This window comes from Hemicordylus capensis, chromosome 5 (assembly GCF_027244095.1).
Source record: "Hemicordylus capensis ecotype Gifberg chromosome 5, rHemCap1.1.pri, whole genome shotgun sequence".
Taxonomy (NCBI): domain Eukaryota; kingdom Metazoa; phylum Chordata; class Lepidosauria; order Squamata; family Cordylidae; genus Hemicordylus; species Hemicordylus capensis.
The window spans coordinates 176345954-176359588 of NC_069661.1; the positions used below are offsets into that span (position 1 = coordinate 176345954).

General features: G+C 41.6%; 1 protein-coding gene across 9 annotated transcripts in view; it reads left to right on the forward strand.

Annotated features, from left to right (window-relative positions):
• IMMP2L (inner mitochondrial membrane peptidase subunit 2) overlaps positions 1-13635 on the forward strand; it is a 753382-nt gene that overhangs the window by 513933 nt on the left and 225814 nt on the right. The window lies entirely within an intron of this gene.

Sequence of the window (13635 nt, forward strand, 5' to 3'; positions counted from 1 at the left end):
ATAGTAGCCGTGGGGAACCTTCTGCTTGTTAGTTAAGCATTTCCCCACTGCACTACTTAAGGTGACTATGCTGTATTTACCCAAATCCAAGACAATGCCCTCCGCCCACCGCCAAGCTGTTAAACAACATAAATTGGAGGTTATTTTAAATTTGCATACCAGGAAGCTCCATCCCCACTGCAGCCAGCTGTGATCAGGAGCTCCATATTAGTTGTTTTGAGAGGCTGCAGCCACAGAATCAGTGCGCCTCCTTGCCATAACCCCTCCTGTTTGTGCTTATGGCTCTCCATTGCTTCCTTCTCGGAGTCCTGGAGAATGTACACACATGCTTGCGAGCAAGCCTCCTCCTCCCACCTGGGTGCCCATTCTTTTCACTCGCTGATAGCTGGTTTAGAGGGAGCACTGTGCCTCCTGGTTGTGCTGCTCTGCAGCTGCTTACTGGGAAGCAAACCTCAGTCGCTAGCAACAACAACAATCAACACTTTATCTCCATGGGAACTTGGTGAAATCTACCCTCAAAATATGCCGAGGGCATGGTTTGAAAACATAAACTTGCCTTCCTTAGTGGTGTGCTGGTGAAGTTGAGTAGGTACTGTAAAGTGGATCTGTTTTTATTGAAGTGAGGAGACCATAGGGAGAACTTTGAATGCTTGACCAAACTAGTGTCTGGGCTGGCATCCCACTTAAGGAGCCAATAACATATTTTCCCCTACCCCAGGACTTCAATTCCTCTAAAGACAGAGAATACATTTGTAGAATATGGGATAGCATATCTGCCCACTGATTGCCCTCTTGGTAGTGCCAATAGCATGATTTAACTAGATGGTCTTCTGGAAGGTGGTCAAGTTTCTTAAAATATTTTAACAGTATCAGATCGATTCTATCAGAGATTGAGGGCAGCCCTGCCTCCATTCTTAGATTCACAGCAGGGGTGCCTGGGTGAAGGCCCAGAATTTTCTTTATTCTGGTCTATTGCTAATTTCTCACTCACTTTCACATTCCACCCCCAAATCGCTGCCGCATACAAAAGCTGTGGAATTACTTTGCCCTGAAATATTTTGAGTGCAGGAGCTCTTAATTGACCACCCACCCCACCCTGGAGAAGAAGAATTTTAAAATGATCCTCACTATTAATCATGCAGTTAATATGGCTGTGTTAAGATGGACTGACCAAGATAAAGATTCCTGAAAAGAGACACCCAAATATTTAAAGGAGAAGCATTGCTCTGTTTTTGAGTGTTAATTGTCCATTGTCCAGTGTTTGATTCTACTGGTATAAAAAACTAGCAGTTTTGTTTTATTGTAATTGATCCTCAACTTATCCTCTTTGGAGTAATCAACAAATCTGGCAAATCCACCATTGTGATGGGGAGTGGGGGAGGGGTTCCAAAGCCTTTCACTTCTGGGCTCCAAAATGACCTGGGTATGTCACCGCAGCAGCATCCTTAGCCACAAGGATAGCCATAAAATCAACTAAAACAAATTCTTCAGGCACATTTTGACTGAGTACACCTTGGAATGCAGATTGCAGAGCAGACCAGAGCAGTGAGTGAAGCACTAGTTGGTCTCAAGGCATGACATGGGGCTCATCTCACAGCAATCACCAAGAAAATATTATACATGGGGGGAAAACACATTCCTGAGCTGCCACTGTCCATTTCTCACCACAACACCATCTCAAAAACAGACCAAACCACAATTCCAGGCAGGCAGGCACCCAAGTTCTGTCTTTGTCAATCAGAAATCCAGCAAAACTAGATATGTAATAATTTAGCAGCAATCACACAGCATATTATACTCAGTGCTCCCCTTCCCAGACCCTTTGAAAACATTTTGAAATTCCCTCCTTTTTTGTTCTCCTCCCCCTTTCCCCCTCAGCCAATGGGGGCACAGTTACCCATAACAACACTTGATTTGTATGATAACAAGCCAAACAAGAAGCAAGAGATCTCAAGTAATCGGAAGCCAGTGTTAGAAAACCAATCAGCAAGGTGGGAAAGCCTACCAGAATGGTACTCAAATCACCCAAATCGATCCGAGCTTAAATTGCTGTCATTTCGATTCAAACTCGAATCAGGCCTTTTATTTTAAGGGCATTTTGTTTGAAGTTTGAATCACTCAAAATGGCCCAATTCGAGTTCAAGTCACTTCAAACTCGAATTGTTTGCACATCTAAACTGATTTCTATGTATGTTGTTCTTCTCTAGCCTCTGATAAGGCTGAGGACTGATTAGAAATGGCAACAGAGTCCATGCCAGGCTGCTTATCTGTGATCAGAGGTATTGGATTTGAGCTGGCTTGATCAAAGAGTGGCCTTACAGTCATGTCATGGAATATTTGGACAGGTGTTATTTGGAATACATGCAAGAAGGATTTCATTTTTAACAGCATATGGGGAATAATGGGCTGATTAAAAGTTAACAAAACTATCTTTGCTGCTGGAGACTAGGTAGCCAATTGATGGCAACAAGATAAATAAATTGAGGCTCAAATCTCAAGAGCTGGCTCAAGGAATGAATTATTTATCTGCGAGGGTGCCAATGGTTTTTGTTAATATTATTCAGACAGACATAAAGCATAACCTGATTTGTAGCTGCAGCTCTTCCAGCTCCAGCTGCAGGCTGGCCAAAATCCAAGGTCACACCCGGTTGTTTTCATTGCTTATCTGAGCCTTCATTGCTTATTCTTCACTGAAACTAGGCACTTAAGACTTAGTTTGCCAAGTACTTCTGAGTAAAAATTTCCAAAGCTGTCATTAATAGGTCCACTTTCCTACTCAGAGAAGTGAAATCTTCAAAGATGGCTATCACCATTTTTGCTGTCAATAAACTTTTGATTTGCTACAAGGGCCGTGGGGAAAATGGACTGTTGCCCTAATTTCCGAGCCTCTTCTAATGCTAACAATTTATCCATTAAAGGCTCCTGGTCAGCAGCCGTTAATGTTATTCTTGGTGAAATCAGGCCATCAGCTTATGAAACTGGCCTTTCTAAGGAAAGGAGATAGTCCGTCTCAAAGGCAGCATATCTATTACATGTGGGAATTATAATAAAGTCTTTTTTATCTTCCTTAGGATAGTAACATTCATCTATTTTAAGCTGCTTGATGGATTTTATCATTTGTGTGGACCCTGGGGACCCAGAATTGGTCAGGTTGTGTTTATTTCCCATAAAAGGTTATATAAAGGGATGAAATAGCTCTTACTGTCTTGGAAGTGTTGATAGTGCTGCTTCACCAAGCCCTGAGTTCCTCCAAAGCACCGGCATTTCTGGAGAATAGCAGTCTCATATCCAGTTCTTGCTCTTCTGAAAGCTGGATAATTACCACAAAGGGACTGTCAGGAGTGTCCCACATAGGCAGCGGAGATTCTTTTTAAAGACTGAAGAGCTTCTCAGGAAAAGAATTAGTTAAGACTGAGGCTCTAAAACAGGCTGCTGTTCCATCACCATCTTGGCTCCTCCCCCTCTACACTTATACATCCATATAATATAATTCTGTTCCTTGGACTACAGTTGGACGATCTAAGGGTGAGTTTGGTCATATTTGTTGGATTATGGATTGCAGTTGGAGGGCACCGTTTGGAGAGATGATCAGACAGATCTTCTGCTAGTTTGCCATTCAGTGTGTGAGTCCCACCAGAGTTTCAGGATAAGAATATGGCAAGGAATGGGTTATTCTGTTTTATTTTCTTCAGAGCTCTGTGTTTGTTATGGTTTTTTGTATTTGCCTTTTGTGCACTCACCTTGTTGGTTTTTTGTCTTTGTAGACTAGTACTGGTAGATGCGATGTGATTTTTTGCACTAGACTCGAGTCCGCTTGGGTGGTCAAGACATTTGCTGTATAAGATGAAGGACAGTATGATGCCCCTTTCTGCTCAGCATTCTCAGGCCATACTGCTGAGGCAGCAGCATGCAAGCACTGTCACACTGTGCTACCAAGCCAGGGTGTTGCTAGCTAGCATTTTGTGGGAGATGAATGCTTCCCAGGGGTGAGGAGGGGGAAATGAACAGCATGTCCCAGTGGGACGAGGAAGGTTGTAGGCCCGTGGGGTGGTGGAAGAGGGTCTGGCACTTGCCCCTCACTCTCCCTGCACTGCAGGTGACTGTTTATGTTTAGGTTTCTGACTTCAAGGTAGGCTTGCTACTTCTGCACTCCATGACCTTACTAACTGTCATATTTGGCTGATTCCTGCCCTTTAAAATGGACAAAGTTGTGAACTTGTGTATACAGTTTTTATTCTTTGTTTTCTCCTCCTCTGGCAAAACCATTATTCTTTTAAAGAAGGAAGCACTATATCAAGGTTTTGAAATCAATGCCAAATATTAACTTCCGTTTCTTTGGAATAAGTGGGTAAAATATCTGGCCAGTTTTCAGTCTCCTGATAAACTACATTCTTGAATTTAAGTAACTTCAAATATCAGGAGCTAATAATAAAAACAAAAAATGGTTGGTACTGTAAGAATCTCTATCCAAACCAGTAGGTGATATAATTTGCATATGAATGCAGGTCATCTTCGGTGTCAGGAAACACTTCATGTGCTCAATGGGTATGTGCACATGAAGCATTTATTGCTCCTGCAGAACACAAGTCATAACCATGGCCATTGGAACCAATCTCAAGAAAACTGCATGACTAGCTTAGTGTACCCAGTAGGATTTTTAATTTTGCATTATTTCCTGCCATCACTAACTTCCTTTTAAACAGCATTGGAAAGAAATTCAACAATTTTTTGCCATGTGCTACTTTATGGCAGAGCAGAGGAGAGGAGAGCTGGTCTTGTGGTAGCAAGCATGACTTGTCCCCATAGCTAAGCAGGGTCTGCCCTGGTTGCATATGAATGGGAGACTTGATGTGTGAGCACTGCAAGATCTTCCCCTCAGGGGATGAAGCCGCTCTGGGAAGAGCAGAAGGTTTCAAATTCCCTCCCTGGCTTCTCCAAGATAGGGCTGAGAGAGCTTCCTGCCTGCAACCTTGGAGAAGCCGCTGCCAGTCTGTGAAGACAATACTGAGCTAGATAGACCAATGGTCTGACTCAGTATATGGCAGTTTCCTATGTTCCTATGGCAAGCTGACTAGAGGGCTTGCTAGATGGCAATCGTTGCCTTTCGTATGAGGACCTTAAAACAATGGTTGATAACTGATGATGAAGCTTGATTCTCTTTTAGGCTAAACAAAATGCAGGTTGGCAAGCAGACGGTTTCAGAGCAATAGAAAAAATGTTGCTGTTGGGATGTGTACAGGCACCTAAAGTTCTTCTGACAGTCATAGTGATTGGCAATACAAGCATTTAAGGCTCCCCCCCCCGACATTTTTGGCAAGTTGTTCTTATGTTGATATATTTTGAAACCATAATCCTGTTCTCAACAATCTATTCCTGAAAGTAGAATTTGCATCCCAGTGGAATCTTGGACAGAGTCACATGTTTTTACTTCTCTGAAGACATGCTTTTGTATAGAAATTCTGTTTTGAAGTTACTTATAACATAGGCATTTCATCTGAACTTCCTAAAAATGTTAGACTAACTCTGACATCATTCTTTATTTCTGAAACGTGTTGTCAGTTGATTATTGTTCCTCAAACCAGAGTTTACCTGCTTCTCTCCCCTCTCAACCACCAAATTTCTCATAATCATTTTAATTTTGATTCTTATCATCATTAATAACTAAATCTAATAATTGCCAGCTGTAGCGGATTAAAGCCTTTGTCTCAGAGCAAGACCACGTGAGAGAAATAAAAATGCTGAATCATCTATGCTTTTCATTAAACTTTATTGTATCTCTGGTAGTTTCAAAAATGGCTGCTACCACTACCCCTCTTTATCACAGATCTTGACCCTCCCTGGGTTTGGGTGGAAAATCCAGGGAAACTCCCTTTCTTTTGCTAATGGAAAAGTGTACAAAAACCTTCCACATGCAAGCCTACATGTGGTGAGAAAACTGGTAGATTGTTGAATGACTGAGGCATGTGTGCACCAGAATGAGACCCCCTTCCCATTTCCTGAGTTAAAATGTACTTGGAGAGGTTTGTAAAATGCAAAAAGAAAACAATTTTATTCAAAGGCTACATACTGCTGCTGTCTGAGGCTCTCCCAGCTTTTAGTTACAGGTAATAATACTCCATAGTTACAAGAATACTTCAAAAAGCACCCCAGTTGCAGGGAACGGGTGGAGGAAGATACAAAAGCACCTTTTATACTTAGACATTTTTATATAGTTGTATGTATTTACCTATGCTGGTCTTTGACCATAATAAAGCTGATTGATTGATTGAAAAGCACCTTTTAAAAGCTTACTTAGTCTTTTACAATGCCCTGGCTGTATTGGCAAAAGCTAGTGTTTCTTAGTTTAGATACATTACAGTAGCAATAGCAATAGCACTTACATTTATATACCGCTCTATAGCCGGAGCTCTCTAAGCGGTTTACAATGATTTAGCATTTTGCCCCAACATTTCTGGGTACTCATTTTACCGACCTCGGAAGGATGGAAGGCTGAGTCAACCTTGAGCAGTAAACAATCCTAGAACAATTTCAGGGATATACAAAGCACACAAAAGAAAACAAAATGCCAAGTCTGACTAAATGAACTTTACCTAGGCTACTTCCTGAAGCCAAAAGCCCTGGCTTCCTTTTTTTCTTGAACTCACCAGACCATGGTAGAGGATTCAAGTTTTCTTCCCTCCTGGCTTCCCTGGACTTGCAGAGAGGTTTTTCTGCAGCCATACCTCATGGCCACATCTCCTCTGCTCCTCTAGCCAGTTCCTTCTAACAATGAAAACCTTCTTCCTTTCCAAAGGTCCTCTAGGTTCCACCCACCTGGTGTGCTGGTTGGCGGATCCCTGGAGCTCAACAGCCTGTCAGTCAGGACAGCGTTCACTTCCAGCTAACTCTTTAGGGGAGGGGTGGCTGATCACTACACCAGCATTTACAAATATAGAATCTTGTAAAGCTAGATTGTTTTTTTAATCCCAAGAAATTCCTAGTAATCATTGGTAACATACCAACTTAGACATCACTAAGCAGCATGGCAGTTATCTGCAGGCTGTGTTTTTGGAAAATAAAAAGTTGTTAAAGTCCCACTGCAAGTCTATTAGTTTTGTGTGACTTCTTCACAGCAAGACTCATAAGGAATTCTATCCAACAGAGAGAATGTTTGTACTCTCTTTTTACCTTGACACTGAATATTTTGCTCTGTCTGGGCCTTAATAGTCATGGAAAGCACTTTTATTGTGTGTGATATGGTTCTACTTTTTCTAAACCAATTAGGGATATGCATGAATCATGATTCATGCGCTGATTCGAAGGGCATTCGGGGCACCTTTGAGAGTGAGGAATGCAGGTCTGCACCTGCTCTTCCCCCACTTGCTGCAGATTTGTGCTGCAGTGTCACACTCCCCAGCTCCCCTTACACACTCCCCATCATGTGTTGTGCAACAGTGGAATGTACATGGCCTCTGCGCATGCTCAGTGGACATTTCTGTGGTCAGAAACTATGCAAATGTCTGCCACACATTCACGGAGACCATGTGCATGCTGGGTAGCGCCTTAGGGATGCTGGGGAATGCAATGTTACATCAGGAAGCTGCAGTGAATGGCAGATAAGCAGGTGCAGACCTGCCTCCTCGTTCTGAATAGTGCCCCAACTGCCCTTTGAATCAGTGCATGAATCGTGATTTTTGCCCATCCCTTAAATCAATGTATTCAATTGCCTTGTGTGTCAGTACCTTCTGCCTTGAATATATAGAAGTTAAGCACATGCATTAGGAAGTTACAAAATGGGTGATTTGTCACTCTATTATTTAGGAGGGCTAAAATGAGGTGCAAGTGTATAGAAATCCAGGGAATTCAGCAAGGCCAGTAGATAGGAATTTTTTAACACTCACTAATAAGATAAGTGAGGCCAGGAATTAATTGCTAGCAACTCTGAATAGTTTTGTTCCCACTCACTTTAAGTTGTGTCAAGTGCTCAAAGTTCTGAACATCACAGAGATTATTCCCATTTATTTCATAACTTCGTATTACCTTTGCACCTCTGCTGAAGATTTTCTCCCTCATGTCTAAAATGAGTTACAAAACAGATACATTTGTATAGAATGTTGGTGTCTCATTTTTATTCAACATGTTACAATGCAGTTGTTTCTTGAATATGAACAGTTAAATATCCATATCACAATTCATGTGGTATTAATCCAAATCCAAAGTAATTAGGAAAACAAGTAGATCATTTTGTGGTGATAAGAAAGAACAAGAATACTGTATCATGTAGTGAATCAGTTTCACTGTACAGACTTATTCATATGTAAATGTATCAAAGCACTTAACATTTCAATTACAACCAAAGATAGTAATGATTTTGACATTTTATAATTAGCTTAAATATCAAATAATAATCCATTGATTAAAAAAAAGCCACAATTGGACATCTGAATATACTGAAAATATCGTATTAGATCCAATATAATACAATGGTTATTGCTACTGAGTCTTTTGACCCTTTAAAATATTATTAACAATATTGTTCTCAGTTTTGCAATGTTCTCAGTTTTGCAGTCCTTTTAAAACATCAGTAAAAATCTCCATAGAAGTCAGTAAAAATCCCCACCAAAAATCAGTTTTTTTAAAAAATCAGTAAAAATCTACCCCCATGCTATGGGGGGAGGGGCGGGGGTGGAGACAGTCAGGCAGACAGCTCTGAAAATTGGCAGACACTTATTGGATGATGGCAGGACTCAATCTATTTAATTTCAAATGAATCCAGCCATCCTTTGATTTCTAATTAATTTTTCAAGTAATATGGAGATTGTAATCACATCTGAGAATCATGGAAGAAAAGTGATGTCACATCTGGAAATCAGAGATAAAGTGATGTAATACCCAAGAATAAAAGGGGAAGTGATGTAAAATCTGAGAATCTACCACACGGTAAGTGATTTGCTTACCAATTTTTATACTGGTAAGCAAATAACTGTCTACATACAGTAAATGAATAAATGTGCAGGCAGGCAGGCAAATAGATGGCAGAAGATGGAAATTCCCCCCCCCCCAGCTGCAATAACAAAAAAAGTGCTGACTCAATTTTGTATTTCTCAATATCCTCAAGTGCTGACTCAATTTTGTATTTCTAACAACTGCAACCATTTTGTGCTCTGATACTCTGGTAATCACTCCAATATTTTTCCCAGTACCCTCAATATCTATATTAGATTGGAATTGCTTCCGATTATATTTGAGATTATCAGTATCATTCCGATATATCCGATGCACAGGCCTATTGAATACATTATTTTTTCTGTGTTCCTTGGGGTAAGATGTTCTGGAATGTTTTTTGTCATCTTCACTCACTCTGCAGGTTCAATTAAAGTGAGAAGAGCTGAAATAAGTCCTAGATGACATGTGATACCTCTAGAAAAGAGGAGGTATATCTCTCCTGGCTTGCCACTAACTTCTTGTTGTTCTGCATCTGGCTAGACACTGTGAGCCCTAAATGATGTGATGAAATCAAAAGTGTACACATATGGCACAAGTCCATGGTTACAGGTGAAACATTAATTGAAATGCCCCTTTTGGAGACACTGTTGCCTTGCCCTCCTGTGCCCTTTCTCCAGAACAGAAAGGAAGATAATTATCTATACATATTGAGGAATGTACTCGGAAAGCAATCCATGTGTATCCAGAGGTTGCTTTATGTACAACTGCATTCTTATAATGCAATGTCATTATAATGGGCAAATAACAAAACTAATTTCCTTTTTCATTTCTCTAATTGCATGCTACAATAAATAGATTTTCTTATATAGTAAAATCAAACAAAATTACAGGCCCATATAGGGTGCTTGAAGCACAAGTATTTAGATCAAGCTGCTATAGAGTCAAACGATGTTTGATGTAGTTAACAAGAGCGTTTCAGTTGCTGCTAAGAGTGGTAATATGCTACTTTTTCTAGCAGCGTGATATTAAATATCTGTCTCTGGTGATGATTAGATCATTCTCAGGAGCCAGAATGTAATATAAAGTAGTTGAATGCTTGAAGGATATGTTATAAGTAGATATCCATGTTTAAATTTGCTGGAGATGATTGTCATAAACTTATAGATCTTTCACTTTTCATCCCAGAGTACATTTCTAAGGGTTCATTAGTAATGCCAACACTTAAACCAGCTAAGGCAAAATCTGCAATTCATAAGGTAGTACTTAGGAAAGCAGACGCAAGTCTTGGTTTTTACAGTCAATGAATCATTACTGGTTCATTTCAAGAAATAGCATCTGCAGGCCTTCTAAGGCAGTTTGGTTTTGTATGGTTCTCCTTTATGCTAAGAATGTTCGCTTGCATACTGTGCATGGGAGCGCCAATGGGTAAGAGAGGCACCTACACTGCTGCGAGGCCCTCCAGAACACATCAGCACTTATGCAGAAGGGCCTTCTAAGAATTATGCAATCCATTATTCCCAGTGGAAGTAGCGTCATAACTGCGACTGCACGCAACTCTTAGTTGGAGCAGGCTGCTTCCACAGCTGGGCTGACAGCAGTGCAGGTGTCTCTCTTGCCCATCAGTGTTTCCCTGTTCCCAGTGTTTCCCTGAGAGTGACTATCTGTACAAAAAAGAATGGGCTGCATTTTGCATGGGGTTTATTTGAGTTTCTATTCTACTGTGATCTGTAGTATATATTTCTATTCACATCGTGTGCAAGACCATTGATGGAATATTTTGTATATTTAAAAATTCAAATAATTAAATTTCAGATGAATGGGTTTTTAAATAAGTATTTAGTGAAATAAAAGGCCCCAATCTGCATCTGAAGCATTCACATTCTGTAATAAGCATCTGTCCCACATTATTCAAGTGACAGCTGATCTGTATTGGGTACCAGTGCCTCATGTACAATATCAGTGCAGAATTATCTCATGCCAATGGTATCTCCTTTTCCATTCTCATTTAACTCATAAACCCCTCTCTACTTCCCATGATGACATGTTTTCCCCGTTCATCTGAGAAGATGCCAAACAGAACTTAGGACTAGATGTGTTGGTGTGTACATGCGCACGCTGTATAGCACCTAGCATATGGTTCTCTATAAAGATTAAATAGTAGTTCTAGTAGTAGTGCATCTTTAAAAAGAAGGAAATTCCTGGAAACAGAAGGGTTCACGAAAGATGGATGGAGGTGACTGGTTTAGGAAGACGAAACTGTGCTAGGAAAACAATCCACATAAATTTACAGTTCATCTCGTCTAACTCCTCTGCCTCCCCACTCCAATATTAACAGGATGCTTTATATCTCAGAGAGCACCTTCATTGGTTCGATCCCCATCATACATTCGGGTCATCTGAGGAGGTCCGTCTTCAGTTGCCATCAGCATGTCTGGTGGCGACTCAGAGGCGGGCCTTCTCTGCAGCTGCTCCTGGGCTGTGGAATGCACTCCCGGTAGGGATGTGCACGGAACCGCGGAGCTGCGGTCCGGCACTGGGGTGGGGGGTTTCATTAAGGGCAGGGGAGGGTTTACTTACCCCTCCCACACTTCCCCTACTCCGGCGCCGTATTTACTGTAGAAATCCGGTGGCAGGATACCTCCTTGCCGCCCGCTTCAATCCCTGCTTGGCTCCTTTGTGGTTAAAAATCGGGCGGCAGGATACCTCTCTGACGCCCCCTTCAATCCCCGCTTGGCCGCCCCTTCAATCCCCCTGCCACCCCCTTCAATCCCACTTCGCTTCATCGTTAGAAATGGGCGGCAGGATGCCTCCCTGCCGCCCCTTTCCTTTTGCAGCCCAGCAGGGAAAGGGGCGGCAGGGAGGTATCCTGCCACCCATTTCTAATGATGAAGCGAAGCGGGATTGAAAGGGGATTGAAGGGGGTGGCCAAGCGGGGATTGAAGGGGGCGGTAGGGAGGTATCCTGCCCCCCGATTTTTAACCACAAAGGAGCCAAGCGGGGATTGAAGTGGGCGGCAAGGAGGTATCCTGCCACCGGATTTCTACAGTGAATACGGTGCCGGGGTAGGGAAAGCGCGGGAGGGGTAAGTAAACCCTCCCCCACCCTTAATGGAACCCCCTACCCCAATCCTTCCGAATCGAACCGCCCCTTGTCCGGACCGGTCCGGAGGCCTGTAGAATGGCTTCTGGACCGGTCTGTGCACATCCCTAACTCCCAGCAGAAATCTGTAATCAGTTCATTATTGGTCTTCCAGAGAGCCCTTAAGACCTGTTTGGCCTGGCCTTCCAGGGTTTTTTAAACTGTAAAGGTTTGCCATGGTTTTCCAGTGTTTTAAGAACTGTTTAAATTGTTTTAATCATGTTTTTATGTTGTTTTTACAGTTTTTGATTTTAACAGTTAATTGATTTTAGTGTTGTTTTTAATATAAACCACACTGAGCCATTTTTGGAAGGGTGGTTAGAAATCTCATTCATGAACTGTGTATTAATGGAGGATTGTATTGGGTGATCTGTAGCAATAGCAATAGCAATAGCAATAGCACTTACATTTATATACCGCTCTATAGCTGGAAGCTCTCTAAGCGGTTTACAATGATTTAGCATATTGCCCCCAACATTCTGGGTACTCATTTTACCGACCTCGGAAGGATGGAAGGCTGAGTCAACCTTGAGCCCCTGGTCAGGATCGAACTTGTAACCTTCTGGTTACAGGGCGGCAGTTTTACCACTGCGCCACCAGGGGCTGCGCCACCAATGGTGCCACTGCGCCACCAATGGTGCCACTTGGCAGAAGGCTTAGGCTTAAAGTACTATTCCACAATTTTGGTATCTGCTTATGGTGGTTTGCTAAGCAGATGAAGCAATTACCTCTGTGTCACTTTTTCTTGGAGGGAAAGGTGGATGACGTTGCATTGGCTTCATATAGCTTTTACATGAAAAAATGACGTTTTTTCCTGCAAGTTGTAAGGGCATGAAAAAAATATGGCACCAACCACCAAAAATGATATTTGAAGTGTTCAAAAAAATAGCTGCAAGCATATGCCCCAAAGAACACCTGTGCCTAAATATCATGAATAGCATGGTGCTTGCTTCTAAATAGTTCACAGAAACATCCTATTCTCAATAATTCATAGAAGTATCCTATTCTCAATAGCTCATAGAAGTATCCTATTCTCCATTCAAGAGAAAGAAGACAACTACAAGATACTGCAGGAGAAATATGGTCTCCTTTTATTAATCGCATGAAGAAGAAGAAGAAGAAGAAGAAGAATTCAATTTCTATACCGCCCTTCCAAAAATGGCTCAAGGCGGTTTACACAGATAAATAACAAATAAATAAGATGGAACCCTGTCCCAAAGGGCTCACAATCTAAAAAGAAACATCAGATAGACACCAGCAAGTCACTGGAGGTACTGTGCTGGGGGTGGATAGGGCCAGTTACTCTCCCCCTGCTAAATAAAGAGAATCACCACATTAGAAGGTGCCTCTTTGCCAAGTTGTACTAGTTTCTTAATTGTAGGATTTTTTTTTTGGTGATTTGTCATGGATTTTGTATATATAAAATTTGATTAAAAAAATTAAAAGAAGTGTCTAATGCTTTGCCTTGTTAAGGTAAAGGTAGTAAAGTAAAGTAAAGTGTGCCGTTGAGTCAGTTTCAACTCCTGGTGACCACAGAGCCCTGTGGCTGTCTTTGGTAGAATACAGGAGGGA